Source organism: Trichechus manatus, unplaced genomic scaffold (genome assembly GCF_000243295.1).
Source record: "Trichechus manatus latirostris isolate Lorelei unplaced genomic scaffold, TriManLat1.0 scaffold00091, whole genome shotgun sequence".
Lineage (NCBI taxonomy): Eukaryota > Metazoa > Chordata > Mammalia > Sirenia > Trichechidae > Trichechus > Trichechus manatus.
This window is the reverse complement of record NW_004444027.1, coordinates 7089410-7104575: the sequence shown is the minus strand read 5'-3', so window position 1 is coordinate 7104575 and position 15166 is coordinate 7089410. Positions and strand designations below refer to the sequence as shown.

Below are 15166 nucleotides of genomic sequence, written 5' to 3'. Positions count from 1 at the left end.
TACTTTCTGGATGTAAGAAACCATTTTCCTTTCCTCCTAAATTATCTAACTAATGAGTTTAGATATTCTAACTCTTGAATTATAAGTTCTGTTGGTAAACTTAGCAAAGTTGTAACTATCATAACCAGAGAAGTGTCTGAAATTTGAGCTATGATTTTACAAAACAGGATACTATTAGCCTTTCTGTTAGTCTCTCAAGAAACAGTTTGTGCCTTAATAGATAAATGTTGCTGTGTTTATATTAATACTCAATCTGAGGTTTTGCAAAATGTAGTTGCTGTTGAGGCACATGAAAAGTAGTTACTGATGTTGCTTATGCATAAACAAACACCTAGTATGGGGAGAGGCCCATCTATCCCAGCCAAATCTCCTCTAGGCTGCATTGTAACAAACTGGAGGAGGTATAGCTATAAGTCTATGACAAGAAAGAAAATGATATGCTTATATAACAATGTATGGGCCCAATACCAGCTGGGGGATCAGGAACATTGGCTCCAAAATGGGTCTTTGGCTTACAGCACGACTTTTCACCTTGACTTGTTTTGTAGGAAAAAAAAATGGGACAAAGTTCCCTATATTCAAGCTTTCATGTCTCTCTATCAAAATTTAAATCCCTCTAACCAGGTTCTTTTCCAGGGAAAGCTGAAGGCAAAAGTGCTTCCTGAATCCTCACCGGAGGGTCCCCTCTTAGAAGGAATAACTGCTTCGGCTCCCCTACCCATATAGGGAAGGTGCAGTAGAAGCCCACAGGTTGGGTCGAAGAATGACAGCAGAGTCCCCCACAGAAAGGGTCGAGCCTGATTCTAGTCCAGCCAGCTTGAGAGAAACTGATGAAGGAAGGGAATCAGGAAGTAAGAGTTCGACTTCATCGGGTATGGTCTCCCCACCTACACACACCCGTCAGGGTACGGTTTTCAGTGAGGTACTGCCGGGGCTTGGGCAGGGCAATTTCCTCTGAGAAAAATTCCAGCCGAAAGAGGAACAATGTTAGTACATACTCCTTTCTCTACCTCCTACTTGTATAATTAAAAGAATCACAATCCTCCTTATTGGAGTAACCCAAATACAATGGTAGAGTTGTTCCTTTCCATTTTCTACAGATCCTGCCTGAAAATGCGGGATGGCATTCCTTTCCATATTCAACAAAAGGTGAATCCGGAGGTCTGGGCATCAGAAAGGCCTGGGCAAGCCAAGTCAGCCACACTGGTTAAAATTACTTTAAAACCCGGAGTACCTATTATAAACCAGAGGCAATATCCCCTCCACAAGGAAGCTTTAGGAGGGATCACACCATTGGTGCATTGATACATGAAAATTAGACTTTTGAAATTTTGCCAGTTTCTATACAACACCCCTATCTTATCGGTGTTGAAACCGGGGACAAGAGAATATTAGTATGTTCAAAACCTAAGGAAAATCAACCAAATAGTAGAGGACATTCATCCAATTGTGCCAAACCCATAAAACCTCTTGGTTACTATACCCAGTCAATGTGCTTGGTTTTCAGTACTGGACTTGAAAGATGCCTTCTTTTGTATTCCTCTACACCCCAAGTCTCGGCCTCTATTTGCCACTGAATGGGCTGATACTAAGACAGGGAATTGCTGTGGGCATATTAACTCAAACCCTGGGACGAGCCAGGTGACCAGTGGTCTACTTTTCAAAACAGCTGGACAACGTGGCCTGGGGGTGGCCCCCTTGTCTTCAAGCCGTGGCTACAGCATGTGACCTGTTACAGGAAGCCAAGAAATTCACCCTTGGACAAAAGGTAACGGTAAACACACCACATACAGTTCTGCCTCTTTGGAACAAAAGGCGGGTTTTTGGCTCACGGCAGGACAGATGAGAAAATATCAGGCAATCTTGTTAGATAACTCTAATGTGGTTCTGAAGGCCGTCTCCTCCCTCAATCCCACCACATTGCTGCCTACTTCAGAAGATGCCCCCATACGTGACTGCCTAGAGATAATTGAAGATGTTTATTCTAGCAGACCAGGTCTCTCAGATGTTCCCTTAGCTGACCCAGAGACTGAAATGTATACAGATGGCAGTAACTTTCTATATGAAGGAGGCCACAAGACAGGATATGCGATGGTGACACGAACTGAGGTCTTAGAGGCAGCTCCATTTCCTGCTAGCACTTCGGCTCAAAAGGCTGAACTCATAGTCCTCAGGAGGGCCCTGAGACTAAGAGTAGGAAGACGCTTAACTGTGTATACTGATAATAAATATGCCCATCTAGTCCTTCACTCACATGATGCCTTGTAGAAAGGAAGGAGACTTCTGACATCTGCCAACAAAGAAATAAAACATGTACCAGAAATCCTAGAACTCCTGAAAGCAATCAGCGATCCCCTTCAGGTGGCAGTGGTATAATGCCCTGGACACCTGGAAATTTTAGATATCTGCTGGTTTTTGTGGACACCTACTCAGGGTGGGTGGAAACTTTCCTTTGTCGAATCGAACGAGCCCAAGAAGTGACCAAGGCATTACTCAAAGAAATCATACCCCGTTTTGATCTTCCAATCTCAGTACAGAGTGACAACAGGAGAGCTTTTATGGCAACAGTCACACAAGAAGTCAATAAGGTTTTAGATATAAATTGGAAATCACACTCAGCCTGGAGACCACAATAGACTGGACAGACCGAAAAGATGAACCATGTTCTGAAAAAGTCCTTGGTGAAACTTTGCCAGGAGACAAGCTCCACTGAGATACAAGTTCTCCCCATTGCCCTACTCAGAATCTGGTAGCCCCTCAAAGCAGGCTCAAATTGAGCCCCTACGAATTAATATATGGGAGACCATTCCTGAAAAAGTCGACTTTCCCCCACCTCGGTGATGATCGAGGTAGACAAAAGAGACTGGGTCCGTTCACTGACAGCTGTCATAAACACTGCTAATCAGTATGCTTCTTCTCACTTGTCTTTTCCTTCTGACACTCCCCTCCACAGGTTCCAACCTAGAGATTGGAGATCAGGTCCTGTTGAAAACCTGGAAGAATCAACCTCTGGAAGATCAACTGGCCCCTCAGTGGGAGGGACCTTTTGAAGTTCTCCTGACAACCCACTCGTCTCTGAAATTAACAGGAGTAGCCACGAGGGCACATCACTCAAGAGTAAAAGCAGCCCCGCCAAAAAAAGAGAAAGAAGCAGAAAACAAAGAGCCACCAAACTCTTGTACTCCAATTCAGGGCCTAAAGTACAAGTTCAAGAAACTTACAGTACAATGATTTTGACCTTGTTTCCCTCTATCTTTCTATTCTTCCAGGAGACCTGGGCAGAAAAGGTGCCAGTGATCCTACAGGCAAAGGGGACACTGACCCTGCAAGCTGGGGACACTCTGACCCTCCTGTGTGTAGTCTCAACCCTAACTCCAGTAGGTCCAGTTAAGTGGGCCATAGAAGAATCTGAAAGGAACGTTAAAACAGTGATTATTCTAGTTTGTTTTTGGGTTCCCTGTTTTATGAGAATATTAACAAAAGAAACTACAAATACTCCTAAGGCTAGAAAAATGTTTACCCTGGTAAATCGGGACGCCCCTTTTTCAAGCTCTGAGGACGAATGTCATCTAATTCATCAAGATGCAGCCAATTTCCACTCTAACTCACCCCCCCACAACCCACCTATGGCCCCTAGTCGGTATCGGGAGGCTTCTCACCATAGCCGATGCGCCTAACCAGCAGGAAGTAGCCAGAAAAGAAGCAACGCCCTATTTCCCAAGACTGAGAAACTTCCAGTAAAAGGGGGGATTGGAAGAGGCTGCATAGGCCCAGCTCACTATTATTTACTCCCCATTGCTAACAGCCACATTGTCTCATGATCTTGTCTTTCCCTCCGGTTCCAGTCTCTACAAAAGGTTTAAGATTAACTGATGTTCCTTCTTGGAGGGTGAAAAACAAATGATAATGATCTAGCAATGAAAAACCAAACAAAGCACCCATCTTGTGACAAAAAAACCAAGATGTCGCCAGATAATCCCCAACAATGTCGCCAAATAACCCCCAAGAATACCAGTAAAAGATTAACTCATATGAGACATGACCACCTCAAGGGGGAACTAACACAAACTTCTAAGACCCATAATCCTGTCCCTATAAAAGCCTTCAGCCGATCCCCAGTGGGGGAGATGGGTTTTTTGGAGGAATCTATTCCCCTCTGTCTCCTATACATCCATGTATAATAAAACTCTTGCTGCTCACCTCTCCCCCGTCTCAGAATTGGCTATTGCGGCAGGCGGCTCCAATCCGCATTACTGCGGTAACAACTTGCTCCTGGAATTCCTGTAATGGAGCAATAATAGTAAGGTAGAGAGTAGAAGAGTTAATTCAGGAAGCCAGATGGCACGGAAAAGGTATTTTATAATTTATCACGACATAAATTCTTTTAAGATAAGATCTAAAGAAGTAGATTTATGGGTCAGGAAAAGCAACCAGTTAAGATTCAGCCTCAAAAAATCACAATAATAGCAGTTGTTACGATTTCTTAAGCACTTACCTTGTGCCAGGCCATGTGCTTAGTACTTTTATCAGTTTTCTCATTTAAGCCAAACAATAACCCTATAAGTAATTTTTTCCACTTTAGGAATGATAAAACTACGATTTGGAGAAGTTCAGGCTTAAAAGGCCACACAACTAGTAAAGAGTGAACCAGATTTGAACCTAGGCTACAGTCAAACTGTTTCTAACAAGGCTTTCCTAAAGTGTCCAGAGGAAGAATCCTAAAATCTAGTCATGCCTACAGCTAGGACCTCATCGCTGAAGAACTGAGGCAAGAGCAGAGTAGGGCCTGGCTCTGAATCAACAACCTTTCAGGGTGGAGCTCCAGAGCCAGTCTCTCACCCCATGGGCTGTTTTCATTTCTAATATGTATCAATAATATAAATCATGAGCAATGAACTAAAACAGAAATATAAAGCACTTAGCACCTTGCATACTCAATTTCCTCCTCTTCCACCATCCTCCTTGCTCTGCTCCAATATATTCCATAGAAAAACATAATTCAAAATGGAGGTCTTGATGACAATGGATCCAGGGACCATGGGCATCTTTCCAGAGCATCCATACCCAAAATGGCTTTCTTTCCTGAAAGCTGGATGGTTCGGGCCTTCAAAAGGCACTTTTCAGGTCCCAACTCCAAGGCAAGATCCCATACGGTGCCTGTTACAAGTAAAGTACAATTTATATGAGACCAGGCCTGCTAGAGAGCCTTCCAGCTTCCCAGAGCAAGAGGCAATGTGTAAATTTTCAAGACCTTGTTCTCCCCAAATATGGGATCCATCCAGACTAAAAGTAAAAATATGTAACTTTGCATACGGACTCTGCAGTCTATTAACTTTATGAGTGGGTAAATTATTCAACCTTTCTGACCCTAGTATAGCAGGCACTCACTAAATAGTAACAAGTATAATTATTATTGCATATCTCGGGAATTGTTGTTAGACTTTAAATGTACAAGAAAGTACCTTGTAACATGTAACAGGTTACGGAAATGCCAGGAGATGGACAAGCTGGGCTGGAGCAAGCTGGGGAGCAGGGGACACACAGGGAGAGATCGGTTGTCGAGTCTGATAGCTAGGGCTAAGTCCAGACCAGCCCATCGACCTTTAAGAGGAAGAGTAGCAGGTAGTCATCTACATTGCTAAGTCAAGCTATTGGAACAGTAGCCCTTAATATGTCAAATGTGACTGCAAGGCCCACTTGGTTGGTACAATATTCTTCATACCCAGGTGGGTTGCACAACACACCACTGCAGTCAGACTCCGAGGCCCAAGTAGGGCCAAAGGTGCTACAGGGACTCCACCGACAAAAACATCAAAGAGTGGCCAGGGCAGGACTGCAATGGAGCATTTGGCATCATTCAGGTCAGAGAAACAATTGTTTTGTGAAGGGGGAGACTTCACCTCCTTGAGTAAAATTTCCTATTTACAGAAGGATAAGGACTAATGTTGCTTCACTGAAAAGCACTGCTCTGACAAATTTAAAATAGCAATAAACCTTGGGAGTTCTATTAGAAAGGTGGGAATAATTTCACTCTATCTGAACCATGATAGAAGATGACACGTCAGTCTTCCCCATTTTTCCCTTTACTAATCAATTAGGAGACAAAAAAATCACAATAAAAAAATCATATAAAAAGCTTATAAACATTATTCAAATCTCCTCTACCAGTCATGAGCTTTCCTTTAGTATAACCGGCTTTTCCATTAAAAGAAAATTAAATAAAATATGAGATGTATTGTAGCTGCTTAAAAGGAGAGTTGGGGATTATACTTCTTAGAAAAGTAATTTCCATTTCCCTCCTGCTCTCGGCATCCCAGCGTGGTCTCCTAGCTTGGTAACACACACGGCCAGAGTCTCCTGTGGCCGGCTGGGGGACCAATGCTGCCCATGGGCTGTGAGGAATAACAGGATCTCTAGGGTCTTCTAAATAAGGGGTAAGTGGAAGGACTCTCAAGCATTGGAATTTTTAACAACTTCCAAAGCAGTTTCTGTGGTGTATCGAAGTCGAAGGACTAGAATTCTAAATTATTAATTAGTAAGCAATAAATACAGGTTCATTCTCTGAATGATCAGAGGTATATACCAAGAATCTCCGAACTCTTAGCTATTCTCCATTTTATGCCATTCCTGTCCTAAGCTTTGCTAATGTTATTCCAACGGCTTGGAATGCCCTCCTCTGCAATACCTTCTTCTTTTTCCCTGCAAGCTAATTGCTACCTGCCCAAATCTTACATATTCTCGAAAATAGTTAAATACTATTTCCACTCTTTCCTCTATGTAGCTTTCTTTGATCCTATCAGCCAGAAGTAATTTCTTCTTCTGCTAAATTTCCATTTAATTTGTACTTTATTTGTATCATTATCACCTTCTACCTTGCTTTGTAGATATTAACGCACACATTTCTCCCATGTTAGATTGCAAACTTCTGACGAGAAGACTCCACCTCTGATTCATCTTTCTATCTGTAGAACCTAGCACATGATAGGTGCTCTATTATATACAGAGGAAAATAAATAAGAAATAAAGGAACAAAGAAAGGAAGGAGAATGTATGTCCTTTCTGATAACTTTTATAGTTCTGTAGTTTGTAAAAACAAGCTGAGCTTGCTCCACAGATCATTAACATTTCTATATACCCGCTAAGCCTACTAATGAAAGCACACTGAGGATTCTTAAAGGCCCTATAAAAAGGTTTTATATACTGGCTTTAGCATTGCTGGCATCTGTGGCGTCTAAAACCTGAAAACGCTATTCCTCTGAGGTGTCATTAGCTTTCTGTGTGCCTTCAGAAGTTCAAAGACAATTTCCTGTATTCCTATAAGAATGCCAGTTTCTTTCCACCCACTGCAAAATATATCTTAGCTACAACTGAAATTGTCATTTGCTTTCTGTGCCTTCCAAAGCACTGGGAGAGATATATAGTCCTGTGCTATTATTGGCACTGTCAGTTTCCCCATGTAATATCAAAAGAGCCCTCCAAAGTTGCTTTGTGTATGCAGTCTCTGTGTGTGTGCATAGTGACACTAAGCTTGTTTTTCTGGTGAAATGCCTTGTCCACGAAGACAATCCAACTTTTATCTAACAGCTTCTCAATGAAAGAATATCTGGAGGAAAAAATTCAAGTAGTAACAGCCCTTTATTTCACCCATAAAAGAACAATGATAGCAGTGCCCTAGAATCCAAAATAATATTCACATCTATGTTAGAATTTAACATATCTAACATTTCACAGCATGGACCAAGATTCAGTCAATAGTGCATGCAGTAATACCATTAGTCAAGGCACAGGCTCTCTTACTTCCCCTGAAAAGTTGTTATCCTTTATGATAGAATTAAAAAGAATTTCTAATTCACAAAGTTGCTGCAGGTTCTTCCACACTGTAAAGGCACAGTGTTTCTTAATGGGAGTGCTACTGGTATTGGGGCAGGACAATTCTCTGTTTGGGGAGTTCTCCTACACTCTGCTGAATGTTTAGCAACCCTGCTAACACCAGTAGCACTCTCTGCTCCTTATGATGAGCCCCCCCATACACACACAGTTCCAGTTACCCAGTCACCTCCAAGGGAGGTGAGTACTGCTACATATGGATTGATGGATGAATATACACATACACACACACATTTTAAAATCAATATTGTTACTACATATTATATGTCACAGGTTTTACATATGTGTGGTGTGTGTGTGTGTGTGTGTGTGTGTATGCATATATCACTAGAAAGAGAGAGAAAAGGGAAAGGTGGCAAACGGAGCGAACACCTGTTGAATGCCTACTATGTGCAGCGCTTTCACAAGTGTGAATGGGTTTGGACACAGGTTCAATTCAGCAATTTACAAAGAACGTCTTTATTTTTCCTAATACTATCTTTGCTTTTTTGAGCTTTCCATGGCTCAAGGAGGGAGATTTGGGGAGATAAAACTTAAGATTGCCAAACAACAGCACTTCTACCCCTTCTGATACATTCAGTCCAATCCAGTGAACTTTGTGCTCTAATTCTGTTATTAAAATCAGGCTTTCTTGTCTCCACTGCTCTTCCCCCTTCTCCTCAATTTGCCATAAGCAAATTCTTCATCTCATCATTTTACACATATATTATTGATTTAATTTTCTTAATAGCCTTTAAAGATGTGTATTTTAATTCACTTTTTTTTTTTATGGGAAAACTATAGCTCAAAGTCAAGTAAATTTTCCAAGTAATGGAGCTAAAGCTGTTCACTCCAAAGCCTGTGCTCTCCACTTTTTACATCTCTGCCTCTATGCTACCATACTACCACTATTATCACCCATAATAATGAAGAAAATAATAATACTAAAGAACATACATGGTGAGAAAGAACCTACTGAAAACTCATATCCAATTGTCTGTTTAAAAATATCATCTCAGTCAGCCAGAAAGCTAGAGGAACAGGATGTCCTGGTTGATGGAATCCATCAATTAACCACAAAGTTTGTGTAGAATAGGATTGGGATAATACTAAAATATAGTCTTCTCTTCCCCTCAAGGGGCTTGCAGACTAGTGAAAAAATTAATTCTTAGAGAGACAGTGTATTATACAGTATTTAAGCCTAAGTAGGGCTGACAGTAAAAGCATTTAATGAGAAGACTTGAATGTCTTCCTAAACTATATCATGTGAAAAACAAAATCAATCTAAAATATAATTAATATAACAAGCTTTGATATGATTAATTATAACATGTTGATTACATACTGAGTATTTGTTCAGTGAATAAATAAATGAGGTAATGAATAGTAACTTTGATCAAAAAAGAAGAGTGGAAGAGCAAAGAACTTTTCACGGAGTCTTTAGCATTATATAAGTAGGAAAAAGATATGATACAGTAGCCCCTTCCCATTCTGGAGACTCACCTAAATTTAGAATATTATCATGGCTAGAATTTCCCTCACAAAATGAGTACTTGTACAGGCAGCAAGGCCAAAATGAAAGGTGAACTGTGAGTAGCGTGTTTTCTAGGCTCAGCTACTAGTTAAATGAGCCACATTAGCCTTAACAGTTATGCCTCAGGAGATTCATAAAGTAATATCATTCATAAATTAATATAAGTCACAGGAGTTCAGCTATACTAAAAGATAGTCAAACTCAGAAATGGCACAGACAGTAATGCCACCTGATCTTGATTATGTTTATGTTGACGTTTCATTATCATTGAAATTAAATGATAACTAATGATTTCTTGGAGAATGTATCGAGAGAGAATAGATCTGCCATTCTCTAGTGTCCCCACTCTCCCACCAGGATCTACAGGAGGGTCCATGACTCACTCCAGTTTGGGAAACACTGCCCTAGATGAAAAGACTGAGAGAGCCAACATGGTGCTATAAACAGAAGCACCATGCCCTCTGCAGTAAAGACTCGAAAAGCTAAGTAGAACAGATACAAACATCAATCCTGGAACCCTAAGCATCAAATTAACTATATCAAGCAACAAATGGAAGAAGAAACTGACGGAAAACAGAGAAGGAGGAAAGCTACAGAGTGGAGGTCCTCTGCCAGCTAATGCAGCATGGATTCACCATCTTGGACCACAGCCACCAAGGACTAGGAGTACAGGAAGATAACTTCACAGAGCTCCCAACAGGAGACAGAGCACCTGGTAATCAGGGATACAAGCTTTCCCACCCCACAGTTCCTCTGGTGCCATTTTGTTGTTGTTGTTATTGTTTGTTTCATTTATTCTCTCTCTCTCCCTTCCTTCCTTTCCTTTCTCCTGCCCACCTAGCCCTGTGCACTGCTCTGGCCCCTTCTCTACGGGCCATGCCACACCACTCAGCTAGAGAGTCACCAGCACACAGCCTCCCCAGGTCCATGCCACCCCCACCAGCCAGCTCCCTCACCGCAATATTTTTTTGTTTTTCTTTTTGTTTTTTTTGGTTTCTTCTATCTCTCTTCCTTCCTTTCCTTTCTCCTGCCAAGCTAGCCCCGTGCACCATCTCTGCACCTTCTCAACAGGCCATGCTGCACTGCTTAGCTAGAGAGCCACAGGCACACAGCCTCCTCAAGTCCATGTCACCCCCCACCAGCTGGGTCCATCAGCATCATATTTTTCTTTGTTTTGTTTTCTTTGTAGTTCGTTCTCTTTCTCTCTCCCCCTTCCTTCCTTTCCCTTCTCCTGCTCACATAGCCCTGTGTGCTGTCCCCGCCTCTTCTCAACAGGCTATGTCACACCACTTGGCTAGAGAGTCACCAACACATGGCCTCCGCAGTCTGCGCCATCCCCACCCGCCAGCTCTCACAGTGCCATGTTTTTATTTTTCTTTATCTTTTCCTTTCTTCCTTTTCCTTCTCCATCCTACCAAGGCCCTGCCCTGCCTCCACTCCTTCCTGAAGGGCTGTGCTATATGGCCCGATAAAAAGAAACCAGTTCACCCCCACCCTACTTCCACCTCACCCTCAAAAGCCAGTTCCCTCATCACCGTATTTATTTATTTTTGTTGTTGTTGTTTTGTTTTTTGTTTCTTCTCTCCCTTGTTTCCTTTCCCCACCAACCTAGACCACTGTACCACACACACCCCTTCTCGACAGGCTGAGCCAGACGACAAGGCTAGAGAGCCACCACACACGGCCTCCCTAGGTCTGCCTCGCCCCCACCCACCGAATCCCACCGCACCATTTTATTTACTTATTTCTTTTTTGTTTGTTTCATTATTTTACTTTTGTTTCTCTCTTTTTTCTCGCTCCACGTAGCTCCGCACATCACATCGTATCCATTCTGCACAGCACACAGAGATCGGAGCCCCCAAAGGGCACTTGTATGGACCTGCAGACCCATGGACCCAAAATAGCACCACCCCCTGGCCCCACACTGTTGAGGGCTGCACCCCTAAACGGCCCTGGCATGGACCCCTAGACAACTGGACTCCACACTGCACTGACCCCAGCCATGCCCTGCTGGCCCCAGTTTCTGCAGCAAATGATCCAGCCCGCCCCTCCTCCCACCCCCGCTCTACCTGTCCTGGTGCACCATAGTTGAGCAACCAGCCCTGCTCAACTGGACAAAGTGGTGAGAACTATTGTGCCCATGGATGAGAAAGCAACAAAACATGTCCAGCCCACCCACCCAGACATAAATAAACAAAACAAAATAGGGACAAAAAAAAAAAAACCCACAATTAATAAGTGAAGAAAATAATTCCTGAATGTCTCAGAGACAGCAGACAATATGAAAATACACTTTAAAAAAACAGGACAGGATGGCTCCAGTAAGCAATAAAAATAAAACACCAGATGACCTTCCAGTAGAAAAAAAGCCACTGGATACTAGATAGGGAATTCAAAATTCTAATACAGAGGGCTCTACAAAAGATTAGGAAAGAAATGAAGAAAAATATACAAAAAACTAAGATAAAAAGACAAAATCATGTAAAATACAGACAAGATGAAAGAAAACAGACAAAGCAAAGGAAAAAGTCAAGAAAATAATACAGGAACAAAATGTCAAAGTAAATAAACAGTTACAAATCTTGCAAAAACAGCAATTAGATATCCAAAGGAGAAACAACAAGATTTCAGAAATGGACATTGGCAATAGAAGGTTTTAGGACCAAATTTGAAACAATGGAAGAAAGGATCGGCGAAATTCAACAAATTCTTGGATATCACCTTGTTTGAAGAAAAATCAGAGAAAAGAATAAAGAAAAATGAAGAAAAGTTGAGAACTGTGGGATACAATGAAGAGCAAAAATTTACATGTGATCAGAGTTCTAGAACAGAACGGAAAATGGAAACCACAGAGAGGATCACTGAAGACTTGGTGACAGAAAACTTCCCTAATATCATGCAAGATGAAAAGCTAACCATCCAAGAAGCTCAACAAATCCCATATAGAACAGACACCAAAAGAAAGTCACCAAGATATATCATAATGACTCTAGCAAAAAAAAAAAAAAAAAAAGGCAGAATCTTGAAAGCAGCTCCAGAAAAACAAAAAGTCACATACAAAGGGGAAACAGAAAGACTGAACTCTGACTGCTTGGCAGAAATCATGCAGGCAAGAAAGCAATGAGATGACATATATACAACCTTGGGGAAAAAAAAAATGCCAATTAAGAATAATATATCCTGCAAAACTCTCTCTCAAATATGGTAAGAAAACTAGGAGATTTCTAGATAAAGACAAATTAAGAGAATATGTAAAAACCAAGCCAAACTTACAAGAATTATTAAAGGGGGTCCTTTGGTTGGAAAAACAACAACATCAGACAACAACCTGAATCTAGGACACAGGACAACATCAGCCAGATACCAACCTAGGTGATGAACTCTCAAGAATAAAACAAAACTAAAAGACTTAAAACAGGGAACCAGAGACATCAGTCTGTAAATGAAAACAATGTCAGAACATTAAAAGAGGAAATAAACATACGTATAGAACTACTATATGGAAAGGAAATCAAGGTGATATCAAGTAATAAAAGACTAGTTCAAACTTAGGAAGATGGGGTAAATTTCAAGAAACCGCAAGAAAGTTAACAAACCTACTCATCAAAATAAATAAGAAAAATATAAAGTCTCAGAAAACACAAAATCTACAAAAACGAAAGAAACAAAAAAAAATCCACAAACAAAAGGAATTCAGTACAGAAAAGGAAGAGGAACAAAGAAAACACCAGTACCACTAAAAAAAGCACTACAAAATGACAGCAATAAAGTCACATCTATCAATAATTACACTGAACGTAAATGGCTTAAATGTACCCACAAAGAGACAGAGAGTAAGAGAATGGATAAAAAAACATAACTCATCAATATGCTGTCTACAAGAAACACACATTAGAAATAAAGACATAAATATATTAAAAATCAAAGGATGGAAGAAATACATAAAACAAACAATAACCAATAAAGAACACAAGTGGCAATAGTAATCTCCGATAAAATAAACTTTAAAATAAAATCCACCATAAAAAACAAGGAAGGATATTATATATAATTAAAGGGAACATCCACTATGAGGCCATAACCATAATAAATATCTACGCACCCAATGACAGGGTTCCAAAATACATAAAACAAACTAACAACATTGAAACGGGAATTTGCCGTTTCACAATAATAGTAGGAGACTTCAACACCCCACTCTTGGTAAAGGACAGAACACCTAGAAAGAAACTCAACAAAGATACAGAAGATCCAAAGGCCACAATCAACCAACTTGACCTCCCAGACATATACAGAACACTCCACCCAACACAAAGTATACATTCTTTTCCAACACACATGGAATGTTCTCCAGAACAGACCGCATCTTAGGCACAAAGCAACCCTCAACAAAATCTAAAACACTGAGCTAATACAAAGCATATTCTCTGATCACAACGCCAAAAAAGTAGATATTAATAACAAGAAGAGTAAGGAAAAAAAATCAAATAAATGGAAACTGAATAATGCCTTCCATAAAAACCACTGGGTAACAGAAGATATCAAAGATGGAAAAAAAAAATTTTGAAAATCAAACAAGAATGAAAACACTTTATAACAAAACCTTTGAGACACAAGCAAAGGCAGTGCACAAAGGTCAATTTATAGCAATAAATGTACACCTCAAAAAAGAAGAAAGGATGAGAAGGGAGAGGGTTGATATGTCATGGGGTTGTTGACCAATGTCATAAAACAGTATGTGCATTGCTGTTTAATGAGAAACTATTTGTTCTGTAAACCTTCACCTGAAGTACAATTTAAAAAAAAAAAAAGAAAATGGACAAGAAAATCCTCAACAAAATATAAGCAAACCAAATCCAGCAACATATAAAAAGAATTATACACCATGACCAAGTGGGATTTATCTTAGGGATGCAAGGCTGGTTCTGCATAAAAAAATCAATCAATGTAATACCTCATATCAATACAATAAAAAGCAAAAATAACATTTAAAAAAAAAAAGAACAAAATCAAAAAGCTAGCTATACAACTTGAATTAAAAGGTAGAGAACAGCAAAAGAAGCCCACAGCAACCAGAAAAAAAGGAATAATAAAGATCAGAGCAGAAATAAATTAAATAGATAACGAAAAAACAACAGAAACAACAAAACCAAAAGTTGGTTCTTTGAAAGGATCAACAAAATTGACAAACCATTGTCCAAACTGACAAAATAAAGACAGGAGAGGAAGCAAATAACGCAAATAAGAAATGACATGGGGGATATTACAACAGACTCAACTGAAATAAAAAGAATCATAACACAGTACTATGAAAAACTGTACTCCAACAAATTTGAAAACCTAGAAGAAATGGACAAATTTCTAGAAACATACTACCTACTTAAACTAACACAAACTGAGGTCGAAAATCTGACCAGATCCATAACAAGAGATTGAAAAGATAATAATAAAAAAAAAAACCTCCCAACAACAACAACAAAAAGTTCTGGCCCAGATGGCTTCAGAGGAGAATTCTACCAAATACTCATAGAAGAGATTGCACCAGTACTACTCAAAATATTTCAGAATATAGAAAAGGAAGGGATACTATCAAATTCATCCTATGAAACAGCATAACCCTGATACCAAAGCCAGGTAAAGATGCCACAAAAAAAGAAAATTACAGACCAATATCTCTAACAAATACAGATGCAAAAATTCTCAACAAAATTCTAGCCAATAGATTACAGCATCATATTAAAAAAAAAAAAAAAAATACACCACGAC

The 15166-nt window shown here is 40.1% G+C and overlaps 1 protein-coding gene and 1 long non-coding RNA gene across 6 annotated transcripts in view; both read right to left on the bottom strand.

Moving 5' to 3' along the window:
* LOC111821583 (uncharacterized) overlaps positions 1–9946 on the bottom strand; it is a 46343-nt gene extending 36397 nt beyond the window's left edge. For both annotated transcript variants that reach the window (XR_002824954.1, XR_002824953.1), the window contains exons 1-2: positions 4926–9946; positions 4201–4281 (exon numbers count right to left, since the gene is read on the bottom strand). This is a non-coding gene — a long non-coding RNA (uncharacterized LOC111821583). The remainder of the gene's footprint in view (positions 1–4200; positions 4282–4925) is intronic.
* Positions 1–15166, bottom strand: part of MSRA (methionine sulfoxide reductase A) — a 798651-nt gene that overhangs the window by 677273 nt on the left and 106212 nt on the right. The window lies entirely within an intron of this gene.